At 35.7% G+C, this 13,772-nt stretch overlaps 1 protein-coding gene across 8 annotated transcripts in view; it reads right to left on the bottom strand.

Annotated features, from left to right (window-relative positions):
• LCBK1 (long-chain base (LCB) kinase 1) overlaps positions 1-13,772 on the bottom strand; it is an 83,537-nt gene that overhangs the window by 58,247 nt on the left and 11,518 nt on the right. The window lies entirely within an intron of this gene.

Raw genomic sequence — 13,772 nt, forward strand, 5'->3', positions numbered from 1 at the left:
GTGTGTTTACAGCAATGTATTGGCTCTTTATACTGGACAATTTGTGCCGCATGAGACAACAACCGTCTTCCTGTGAATTATATTCACTGCATCTCTTAAACTTTATCACCCATACTTTTTCCATTATTGATTTGCATATATTTCTGCATTTGCAAACTCCATTGTTATCGCTGCCAGGTCTGTAATGCTGCATATTATTTTGGATGACATGGCAAGCAATTAATTTATTCATTCATTATCGGCATCCTTTAATCAGCTAATCATTTAGTTACCATCCTCTCCAATTTCCACTAATTTGTTAATGGTCTTTGCTCTAACATATCTCCTGCAAGCTTTGACTTCTTGTTCTTATCCTGTGGCTCTGTATTCGTCTTCATATGCATAAGGAATGTATGCGTTCAAAATATATATGTCTGATAGCTTGTCATCTTCCCATTCATTGACTTCAATCGATACTCTAAGTATTGTTTGAATGTAGTGTAATACTTGGCATCACTTCTTCCCATTTACACGTAGCAGATTGAAACTCACGATAGATTTTTCTCTGCCTGTCTTCATCGGGCCTTCCACCAACACTTGACATCGCTCTTAAGAGCAGTTGTCTTTCAAACTTGATGGCACTAAGTAGGAAGGTTGCTGTTGCCATTGTGCCTTTCGAAACTAGTGTTGAATATAGCTTGTAATATTTTCTTCCTTCTACTGACCCAAAGCCATTCTCTGTGTTTATCATGTTGTCCGTGCTTGTCTTCCTATGTATAATTACATGTTGCAAGTCCATACAAGTCTTCAATATTTGCTATTTCCAAATCTGTTCGTTACTTCAAATTGTTTGACATCAATTTCTTTATATTTCTGTCAATGTGAATGATATCATTGCAGCTATGGTTTATATGTTCATCCTTCGATGTTCTTTATAATCATTTCATCATATATTTTTATTTCTCTTTAGATGACATTATTATATTCTGTTTTCAATTGAACACCATTGACTTACATATGATATTTCCTAATTATCTCACTGAGTCACTTTTATCATCCGGTTTTTTAATTCTCTTTGTATTGTATCTTCATTTACCATTGTGGGTGTTCCACCACTTTCAGTTGATACTGTAATCTTTATTATTCAGTATATAATATTGGCTCCTGAAACTCGCCATGCATCGTAGCTTAGGTTTCTTGTAATCTCATATTTGTTCATTTGACATTGATGGTGTTTACACTTACATCCTGTCCATCTTTGACATCAATGAGAATATTTCCATCAAGGGTATACCACATGTAGGGTTTCTTTGGATATGTAATAGCACATACCACAATTAAGGTCCATTTAATGTCATAATGAGATTTAATTATATATGTAAATTAATTCAATAGAAGTTGGAATTAGATTGGAATGACCCAACCATAGAGTTCATAAGATAGGGTGACTTGATGAGGTGCTCTAAGAACCTCCTACCCTAGGCCCTAGAGTGGATACATTGTTTCCCCTTGGCCTCATGTGGCCCTACATATTAGGTGGGCTACCTAGTGCAAGGTCCTATCACCGTTCTCCTTCATCTAGCCATTCCTAACTCACTTCTAATGATTGAACACCCATTCACCATCGTGGGGAATATGAGTATTCACGATAAGATTCCCTGAAAGCCTATCCTTCCTAAGCCCAAAGGCTGTCCACTTTGTCCCCCTTTGGCCCCATGGGGATCGCCCAGATCACAACCATATATATAGATGAGATGGTGTGCTTAGAAGGTGGCCTCATCGTCATTCTCCCAATCATGACTACCACAATTTCCATACCATGATTAATTACAACAATTAGTAAATTGTAAATAACATTTTATGGATACTTTTTATATTACATCTTACACCAGTAATATACTCAGCATTATTAAATATAATAAATATGAAATTTACAATTAAGTTATGTGTGTGTGTGTGTGTTTGTTTGTTTATTTATATTACATATAGAAATGTCTCTATTTGTTTGTTTGTTTGTTTGTTTTCAGTCCCTTAGGCCCTTGTGGTCTCTTGTTGGACATTAATAAATTTATCTTATCTTATTAATACACAAATCCCAAACAATAATGAATGAATAAAGGAATTTCAATGACGTGCGCAACACCTGCGGTCGAAGGGATCAAGAGAAATTGGTTGTGGCAGTTGAACCCACAACATCCCCATACATGAGATTATACTAACCAATTTGCCATATGTTTATAATAATCATTAAACACTTGTCTAATATTTGTATCCAAATGATATTTGTACCAGAGATAATAGTATAAGACTATTTCCTTACTTTCTTTGTGTATTTTCCTCTTTTTCCCCATGATTGCCTTGTTCTCATGCTAATTCATCCTCTTTAATATCTTATATTTGAAGTGAAGAGTCACGTAGTATTTGGAATAATAAGTCACCACTGCTCTAATTACATCATTCCATAACAACCTTCAACATAATCGCAGCACATGCGTCTATGACTTAATCTTTATTAAATAATCATTGATAAATACCCATTAGGGATCCATAATAATTGTTGTTTAATTAATGTACAGTTTCAATTTTCATTAGCTTAATTTACTATCGATAATTAGATCTTATATAATGTTTGACTAAAGACCCTTGTCCTTTTATATTCTCTAAATATTATCATTAACTAATCTCCACCATTAGTCAACAAACTTACATGTTGTCATGAGCCAAACTGATAAAAATATTTCATTAATCATGTATCAAGTATATCAAATAATATGATTATTAATTGCATATAATAATGATCAAAATTTATAAATGTACAAATAAGAATACACTTGTGGTTATTGAGTATTTAAATGATATTCATTTAATTGAATAATGATCACATATGTTTACAAATGAATAATAAAAATACTTTAAATAAAAAATACTATACATGAATAATAATGAATACTCTAAATATATTACTTAATTGAATGGCTAAATCATATTAAACATTCAAAGTAACAAAATTAGAATATTAAACCTAGGGTCGTGACCCGTAGCATTATCACATATAAAAATGAGATAGCATGACAAAAGGAAAGGCATTGATTATCACGGATGCAAAAGTCCACGTACTTCGGGAAGCCTACATAAACCACCCACGATATCAAGAAGGATAGTCAGATGACGAAGGAGAGTGGCACAGTGTTTTAAGAGGGCGAAAATACAAAATACACATATACCAAGGGCAGCAAAGAGGACGTACACGTCCCTATCTCCGTCCACCTCCAAGCGCAGCGTAACTAGCAAATCCAATCAAGGGAAAGGTACACAATTCGAAGGATCTCAAAAATCGAGCAATAAGGATACCCCAATAACAAGGAGAACACCCCCTAGTTGCATGAATGGCACGTGGATAAAGACAATAAGACTCGAGCGGCTCCCAATCAAGTACATGGAGAGGAAATAAAGAGACGTTGGCCATACAGTACATCACCTTTGGCTAGGTAAGTATGTACCGGGGCTAGTGTAAGAATATTTAGTGATAATAATTAATGTCATACGTAGAAATATGTGAATATAATATTGTATTTAGCTATTTTGGTAATAATATTATTACTAATACATAGTAATAGTATTATTATCAATTTAGATTATAACGGAAGAACTCTTAGGAGTATGATTAGAATTTGTAATTGCTATAGTAAGAAATTAGATCATATAAATATAATTATAAGATATAATGGTAGGTTACAATAAGATCAAATGTAGAAGATTGGATAGACAAATCTCGTAGACCTTAAAGGTAACCTTTAAGAAGATGGCTAACTAATCGAGGGTCGTCCTACGGAGCACAGAGGGTCCTCACAGAGGATTATGAAGCTTGACTTGAAAGGTAGTTTCAAGGTGGAAGGCCGACTAATCGAAGATCGTTCTTTGGGACACAGAGGATCCTCCCAGAGGGTTAAGAAGCTTGATTAAAGGGATCTTGAAGAGTGTGTAGAAATAATAGAATTTCTTGATTGTCAATCATTAGAATTCAATTTAATAGACAATGTTGCTAATAAATTCTATAGGTAAAGTTGTCCCAAAAAGTGGGGACATTACAATGGTATCAGAGCATAATCCTGTCATCCTGTGCAACTGGTTAGTCCACGCATCATCACCCCTTAAAGAACGATGGCAAGGGAACTAGCCCAAGAAGTAAGGAACTTTATAGAACAAACTAATGAGAGATTTGAAAGGACTGAAAACTCCAATAAGGTACTACTAGAAGCTATACAAAAATTAAGCCGTAATAATAATGATAATGAGAGACTTAACTCACAGAGGGAACATCATTCCACTCATGAGGAAAAGGAACCCTCGTCACAAAGTTCAGTCCCACGAGAAATATTACCCTCATTCATTCCGAGAGAAGAACCTGTTGCAAATTAAGGAACAACCTCCAATAGTGTGGAAGAAATTGCACAAATGTATGCCAGCTTGGATCCTAATCTTCGACAACTTATTCCCTTTAAAGAATATTATGAATCTAAACTCATAGAAAATAGAAAGAAACATCACAGGGATGAAGACCTTCAAAAGAAGGTAAAATTACCGTGTTTTAATGGGTCAAGAGAAGAAACTGCTCAATCATGGGTCCAAAAGTTACATAAATATCTATCCTATAGCCCTATGACAAAAAAAGGTGCTATCAAGTTTGCCATACTTCATTTAAGAGGATCCGCCCACAAATTGTGGCACCATGGCCAAATTTCCCTTAGGCTCAAAAAGATTACCTCCTATAGTGAATTCACTCAAAGATTGATGAGTAGGTTTGATCTAAGGGATCCTGAATGGTACTTCCAACAGCTAACTCGCCTAAAACAATCAAGGTTAGTAGAAGATTATGCAAATCAATTTCAAGAGCTTTCTGTAATGGTTCCAAATCTATCTCCAAGTCAACTCACTCATTTATTCATAGAAGGACTTAAAGAATCCATTAAGGCACAAGTGAAACCCTTTGAGCCCCAAAATCTAGAAGAAGCCATTAGGAAAGAAAAAAAGGTCTAGACTAATGTGATAAAGGAGAAACCCAAGAGCTTCCTAAATGAAATTTCCCAAGAAAGTGAAAAATCTAAGAAAAAAAATCAAGGAAGGCCATGTTATATATGTCAAGGTCCGTGGAACCAGGGACATAAGTGTCAAGAAAGGGAAGAACTATTAAAGAAGAATTTATGTTTCAAATGCAAAGGGCCTTGGAGTTATGACCATCAATGTAAGAGAAGGAAAATGAACCAAACTGAAGAAAGATGTTGTGATAAAAGTCCAAAGAAAAGAACAAAGATTGATGAACAAGAACATAATGTGTGATCAACTTATGGAAACATTGTGAGATAATAGATATAGGGTTATAGGAGGAAGCTATTCTAAGGCACTAAACTCACAATATTTACATGAGGACAAGCAAATTTGGGAAGGGCGGATTGTCATGAGCCAAATTGATAAAAATATTTCGTTAATCATGTATCAAGTATATCAAATAATATGATTATTAATCAAATATAATAATGTTCAAAATTTAAAAATGTACAAATAGGAATAAACTTGTGGTTATTGAGTATTTAAATGATATTCATTCAATTGAATAATGATCACATATGTTTACAAATGAATAATAATAAATACTCTAAATATATTACTTAATTGAATGGCTAAATCATATTAAACATTCGAAGTAACAAAGTAAGAATATTAAACCTAGGGTCGTGACCCAGAGCATTATCACATATAAAAATGAGATAGCATGACAAAAGGAAAGGCATTGATTATCACCAATGCGAAAGTCCACATACTCCGAGATGCCTACATGAACCACCCACGATATCAGGAAGGACAGTCGGACGACAAAGGAGAGTGGCACAATGTTTTAAGAGGGCAGAAATACAAAATACACATATACCAAGGGCAGCAAAGAGGACGTACACGTCCCTATCTCCGTCCACCTCCAAGCACAGCATAACTAGTGGATCCAATCAAGGGAAAGGTACACAATTCGAAGGGTCTCAAAAATCGGGCAAGAAGGATACCTCGATAACAAGAACACGCCCTAGTTGTATTAATGGCACGTAAATAAAGACAATAAGACTTGAGTGGCTCCCAATCAAGTACGTGGAGAGGAAATAAAGAGATGTTGACCATATAGTACATCACCCTTGGCTAGGTAAGTATGTACAAGGGGTAGTATAGGAATATTTAGTGATAATAATTAATGTCATACGTAGAAATATGTGGATATAATATTGTATTTAGCTATTTTGGTAATAGTATTATTACTAATACATAGCAATAGTATTATTATCAATTTAGATTATAATGGAAGAACTCTTAGGAGTATGATTAGAATTTGTAATTGCTATATATTAGTAAGAAATTAGATCATATAAATATAATTATAAGAAATAATGGTAGGTTACAATAAGATCAAATGTAGAAGATTGGATAGACAAATCTCATAGACCCTAAAGCTAACCTTTAAGAAGATGGGTAACTAATCGAGGGTCGTCCTACGAAACACAGAGGGTCCTCACAGAGGATTATGAAGCTTGACTTGAAAGGTAGTTTCAAGGAGGAAGGCCGACTAATCGAGGATCGTTCCTTGGGACACAAGGATCCTCCCAGAGGATTAGGAAGCTTGATTAGAGGGATCTTTAAGGGTGTGTAGAAATAATAGAATTTCTTGATTGTCAATCATTAGAATTCAATTTAATAGACAATGTTGCTAATAAATTCTATAGGTAAAGTTGTCCCAAGGAGTGGGGACATTACACATGTTTATGATTTTTTTAATTTTAGACAATGTTATATATCCCTAGTAGTGTTCTCCATACTATAAGACATATGATGACAATAGCCTATGGGCACAATAGGCAATTGTCACTTAAGGAACTTTCTAGCACATATACGCAATTGACAGAGGAAACTAGGTGTTGTCTTCTTTGCAATCAAGATCATTGATTTGGAGACCTGAAAGGTATTGTGATACAAGTGAAAGCCAATAGCTACTCATATCATCCTCCTCTTCTATATCCACAAGGAGTATTAAAGAGTTTAACTTTAGTGATCTACTCTATTCATTTAGTTGTATATAACTTATTGATGCATTTTTAACAAATTTGTCTCCTCCAAAAACTTTACAAATTTGTTATGATAAATAGGGGTATCTTGGTTAGAGTTCCTAAAAATCAAGGACGTGACAATTCGTCAATTAGTAATCTACCTCATATTATTTTACTCATATACGTTCTCCCCTTCCTAATCACTTGAATGACTTATCAAGGCTTGACAATTTTCCTATATAATGGTACCAATAATTCAAAATAAATTTATATCCTTTGGGTTCACTCTAGTTACCTTTTAGTTCAACCAATATGAGGCTCAGATCAATGAGATTTCCACAATCCATGCATAAGAGTTCTGGTTTCTGGGTTAGATTGTGTGCAGTTTTTTAATCATCAACGTTTCGGATCATACTACATGATCCATCATCAGGATGCCAGAGAACAAGAAGAACAATATGAGGCTATTATAGAACTTGCACAATGAAAACATAAAGTTTATGAATACACAAAACATATCTTAATATTACAATTTGACTTTGGGAATCCTTTATGTTGTCCTTGCTTAGAGTTGAACCTCTTTAAACCTCCATTGGTTTTCCATCCCTTTGTTCTCTGATTGGATGGATGCTTTTAGGTTCTCCTTCATAGTTTGCTTTTTGTTTGAGGTTTCTTCTGTTGAAGTTTGTAGTTGTGATATAGATCTTTATCTCTGCTATTATAAAATGGAAATATGTTTGTTATGACCATTATGGTCACCTTCAACTAAAAGAGATATTTGGGAGAATTTTTAAGTCAATATCTTATAAAAAGACATGTGTCATACGTCATGTGAAGAGGCATGGGTATGAAAATATTTAGTGTTGTATATTTGGAAATTTGAATGGTCTTACATTTGGGATTTAAAAAGACCTTCGTGTGTAAGATGAAGAGTCTTACAGTTTATATTTATATGATTGTTTGATATATTGTAAATCAATCAAGTGAAAAGCCTTGTACTCAAAAAAAAATTCATCATCAATAAAAGAGATATTTTCCTAGTCTGGTTGGGTTTTTCCCTTCAAGTGGAAGGGTTTTCCCAGGGTATCTCTTTTGTGTCTTCTATACATTTTACTTTCTTTTCTTATGTTGTTTATCTAATTTTTGGGCAGAAAACTTAATATGGTATCAAAGCCAGGTTAGATAACAGTATATAAGAATTTCTATCATTATTGAATCCTCTTATAGCTGAGTCGCCTCCACTTGTATATGAGCACTTTTATGTGTGCAATTGTAGCTGAAGGGCCAAAGATTATTGGTTGCACCATTCAGTCTGGCCTAAAACCTTCATGTGGATATTCAATGACTGTTGTTTTGAGATGCCAAGATTTCACAGTGGACCAAATGTGGCAAAGGCTCCTGCTTGTTAGATTTTTTATTAGAAGAGTTTGTAATGATTTAGAGTAGTTTGGACAATTCCTAAGGTTGTCTATATATATATTGGAGTATTTGAATATTTCAATCGGTTTGTGTTTCTCTATTTTCATTCTATTTCTAACAATGGCAAAGGCTCTGTACTGTGTGCTATAGGCTATGTTTGTGCATTAGATACTTGATGAGGTGTAATCTTTCTCTATGTCGTATGAAGAAAGTGATTGGCAACCTATCGTTTTTCTTTCTTTCGTTGGGTTTTCTTAATCTAAGTGTTGCAAGTATTGGTAATGCTTTATTTTCATCGCATCTTGAATTAGTTTGAACTATGCCAACAAATCGTGCATGTTATTGGGCATGAGCTCTTCCTCAGCTTGGTTTCACTACAAATTGAGCACAAGTTAAATTCTTGTGAACGCACTCAAAGATGGTGGAATGAATCCAATGATTTTGGGCCTAAATTTGGCCTCTTTCATGTTTCGTGTATTAGTCCTTGGTAGTCAATGTGATTAGATGTCTTTAAATGGCTGACAGCATAGATTTTATGTGTTGCGCAAGCAGTGTCTTGTAACAATGGATGTCACTACTGTTTCCTAGGGGTTGATTCCGTAATATGTGATTGTAACGTCAATTTCTTGGGGGTCTGTGTTCAAGGATAGGGCATATCTTCTATTGTTTGATGCTTGTAATCTGTTATTGGACACCCAAGATACATTTCAATATCTTTTAGAGTGATTTGCAGCTACAAAAGATCATGATGACTTAATGATTGTAGAAATCTTCAACAATGAATCCAATGATTTGTGCCTAAATTTTACCTCTATCATGTGTCGTGTATTGGTCCTTGGTAGTCAATGCAATTGGATGTCTTCAAATGGCTGACAGCATAGATTTTTTGTGTTGCGCAAGCAGCGTCTTGCAACAATGGATGTCGCTACTGCTTCCTAGGGGTCGATTTCGTAATATGCGATTGTAACATCAATTTCTTTGGGGTCTGTGTTCAAGGATAGGGCATATCTTCTATTGTTTGATGCTCGTAATCCATTATTAGACACCCAAGATACATTTCAAAATCTTTTATAGAGTGATTTGCAGCTACATGAGATCTTGATAACTTAATGATTGTAGAAATCTTCAATGATGGGTGTTTTTGTTACATTTGGTTATGGCAATGAAACTATTCAATCTAATAGATATGAATTGTCTCCCTTTTAGAAACCATAATTCAATCTTGCGACACAAGTTTGCAAAGATGGTTTGGCTCCCTTGTTAACCATTGTAAGGTAATGTCATGCCATTTTTTATGGAGCAACATGATTATTATTACCGAGTGCTCATACATTTATGGAACTGTCGTCAGTTTATGTGGGTGGTTATCTCTCAAATGATACTCTTTATTTATATCGTAAGCGGTTTTTTTAAGAATGACTTTTCTATGCTAGTTATTGGAATTCCAAGTGTCTTCACATACATAATTGTCATAATCTTTATGGTTGATGGTTTGTGTTTGATTGTGTGGAAAAGGAATGTAACGTCACTGCTTGGTAAGAAGAACAGACAAAGCATTTGAATGCCTCTTCCTACCATGTCACTATCTTCCTTTAATGACACAATGAATAGGGAAGTTTTCAAGAATTGCATATGGCCTACAAAAATCCTCCTGTAGAGGAATCCTCAAAGCGTTAATCTATGAAGTGTGATCGAGTGGTGATGGTGTCAACAAGAGAAATGAGGAGTGGGAATCCACAACAAGCCGCAAGCGATTCGGGTCCTCAAAAAGTTACATACCAGCACCTCACAAAATTGTTGAGACGTTGAGTCTGGAGGGTTTAGGTCTATTTTTGTCGTGTATTTTTTTTGAGACAAATTATTAACACAAGAGTATTATAAGGCAAGAATGTGGTAGAGTGTTTGCAACTGTGGCCACCTGCCTTGAGGAACTTTTCTTGCCCAAAATGGTCAGAAATTTTATCTGGCACCTCAAGAATCCAGACTCATGTTTGAAATGCATGCATGAATATGATGGGGTATTGATATCGAAAAATCTTGTAGTCCTTTTCTGTGTTGATGAAGCCCCTGTGTGTAAGTGTTGGCTAATCAATGAATATGATGGGGTACTGACATCGAAAAATCTTGTAGTCCTTTTCTGTGTTGATGAAGCCCCTGTGTGAAGTGTTGGCTGATCAAATCTGATTTTCTGTGTTGATGAAGCCCCTGTGTGTAAGTGTTGGCTAATCAATGAATAGGATGGGGTACTGACATCGAAAAATCTTGTAGTCCTTTTCTGTGTTGATGAAGCCCCTGTGTGAAGTGTTGGCTGATCAAATCTGCTAATTGTAGCTTGGCTTTGCTATGTGACTCACCATTGCTATTTACGATGCAAACGAGCCCTCACTTCCCACTTTGTAGAAAATTTTGCCTCGAATTAGCAATTTGCTCTAATCTCATGTAGGAATCAATGGTGATTGGTGTCATCATATTGTGACGTGATTATTTGTAAGGGTTCATGAGATTTCTGCTATATGTGTGATCTATGTATGATCAACATCCTCTTTCTGTAAAGTCTTGGTTGATTATTTCAGCGACACACATCCTTCTTTGTGTAATCATTGAGTGAGCAAATTATTATGATTTCAATTGTTTGCATTCAACTCAAAAGAGATAAGTATTCTATATCTATCTTTGAGTGTAGAACTCGAATTTCTTTCTAGTATAGTGTATAGCATTGATCTCTCTTTGTTGCAGGATGCACCAATGAAATAACGAGAGATTTATGAATATGAGGATGGTACATATAGTCAAGGGACTGAATTGATGATACAGAGGAGTTTTTTCATCTTCAAAGGGAGGCATGATCAACTATCTCCTTTTGATAGTTAAGGGGGAGTATTTATGGAATCCCTGCCAATGTTACATATATTGCTAATATTTTGGTATAGTAGGAGTAATTAGTTGTTTTCACTTATTAATTAAATCACTTTGATTTATTTAATTAAGTTGCCTATTACTCTAGTTTTCTTAAGCTATCTCGTAGGTGCATATAATTAATATTTTATTAATTATAATGTGCAATCCTAGCTATTTTAGGCTTTAGGTTACCCTTTTCAGGTTTCGATCTCCTTTATAAGGATTGCTCTCTTTGTAAATTCTAGAATCCGTTGAATAATATTTTTCTTCTTCATTTGATTTTTTCAAATCAAACCCTTGCCTCTTCTTGTCTTTTTCTTCTCCGTGACAGGTTTTCTACATGCAGGTTTTCTTGGGCTTCGTGGATTTGTTATGCGCTTTTGCTCAAATCCTACATGGTATCAGAGCCAAATCTGTTGTAGCTTGTTCGGTGTTTCAAGAAAAAGGGAGAACAAGGGTTTGGCGAATCAGATCTGGCGTTTTTTCGAGTTTTTTTGAGAAAACAGGGGGGTCACTGATTTTCAGAGCAGTTTGAAGCCAAACAGACCTCATGGATGGATTCAGAAGGCGTCAAAACCCCCGTTTTGATATAAAATTTGTCCAATTTGGACAACGTTGCTCTGTGAGGCAAAAAAAAATTTGCCATACAAGGCCGTACGGCCTCTGCACGCATTATGAGGTGATATTTTTTTTAAAAATCAAAAATCCTCGAAAAAAAACTTTTCTCTGACACCGTCTCGGCCCGGCTTCGGCATCGTCTTTTTTGACATCCGGCGTCACTTTCACCGGCCGCCACGCCGCCCAATCTCCACTCCTCTGGTTGCGCCCCGCTCCGCCGGCGGTGCAGGGGTGGTGCACCATTTTTATTTTATTTGTTTTTTTTATTATTTTTTTATTAAAAAATAATAATTTTTTCATGCATTTCAGAGGCCCTGTCGGTTTTTTCTCCGAAACTTGAGCATACGGACGTATTTTTTCGATCCGAAAAATGCGCCAGAAAGCTGATTCCGAGACGGAGATAATGGTACAGGTGTTTTTCAGTTTTGATGCAGTTTGCTTGCCTATTTCGGCAGTCAAAGCCAGATGTTCTATTTTGCACTCTGGGAGGCGTATCTTGAACATCCAATCTCCGATTTTGGACTTTTTTATATCGTTGGAAAGTTGTTTCCGTGCTCTTTCCAATGATGCTAGTTGTTGTTCCAAATTCTGCTCCAAGAACTTTTTATTCAGTCTTATGTGTTTTTGCATTCTAGTGGATACCCTGGTTGTTTCAGGTCCGAGGATCGATTTTGTTGCTTTAGATGCTTCGTTTTGGGCTTTACCTTCTATTGTATCAGTCTTATGCTTTTTTTGATCATTGTTGATATTCATTGTAAGCATCTTTATGCAAAAACACTAAGATAAACAGCCACTCTTGTGTTTCGGGATCCTTTTCATCATTGTGATTTGTTGTACTCGCACTATTTTATAAAGTGCCATGGGGGGGGATAGTTGATTGCCATTTAGGCCCTCTTCATTTGTCAAGTGAGTGTCCCTTCCACGACATTAGCCCCATGATGTGTCGATGACACATGCCTTTATAGGTGTTTGTACCTCACTCTCAATGTGTCTAGTTCCTGTGTTGTAGGAGATTTTTGGCCCACCTTTTCAGTTGCCTGTCATCTCACCCCATCTGCTTTAAGAGGGGGGTCATATTGTTAGTTCTAATGCTTCCTTGGTTCGATGGTTCATTAGTGTGAGCTATGTATTTAGTACCTGATCCTACATACTAGCCGATTTTTGGCCCACCTTTTCAGTTGCCTGTCATCTCACCCCGTCTGCTTTAAGGGGGGGTTATATTGTTAGTTCTATTCGTTAGGGTGAGCTATGTATTTAGTACCTGATCCTACATACTAGGCGATTGCAGTGGCTGACTACCTATGCATTTCGATCAGATGGATCATCTACCATATAGACACGCTTGGTTCGTGCCTTCTATTTCCATGGAAGTTCTACAGATCAGCTTTTTCAACAAAGTTTTGCAGCTTTTCATGCTTCAGCGGTTCTCTTCATGATCTCTCTTTGTTCCTTTCTTCTAGAACATTCTTTGCTATCTCTTTTTGGAGTAGGGTTTTTCCCATATGGTTTTCTCCATTTCTCTAGTTTACAAAGATTTCCTTGTTTTGGGTACTTGATCAGGCCTTGTTGTCGGGACCCACTTTTCTGCTTTCATAGCTGTGCTAGGTTAGCTTACCTCCTGAGCTTCACTTAAGGGGGGGGAGGGGGGGGTTTGAGTAATTAGTTGTTTTCACTTATTAATTAAATCACTTTGATTTAATTAATTAAGTTGCCTATTACTCTAGTTTGCTTAAGCTATCTCATAGGTGCATATAATTAATATTTTATTAATTATAA

This window comes from Cupressus sempervirens, chromosome 11 (assembly GCF_028749045.1).
Source record: "Cupressus sempervirens isolate cs-2001-9-10 chromosome 11, ASM2874904v1, whole genome shotgun sequence".
Taxonomy (NCBI): domain Eukaryota; kingdom Viridiplantae; phylum Streptophyta; class Pinopsida; order Cupressales; family Cupressaceae; genus Cupressus; species Cupressus sempervirens.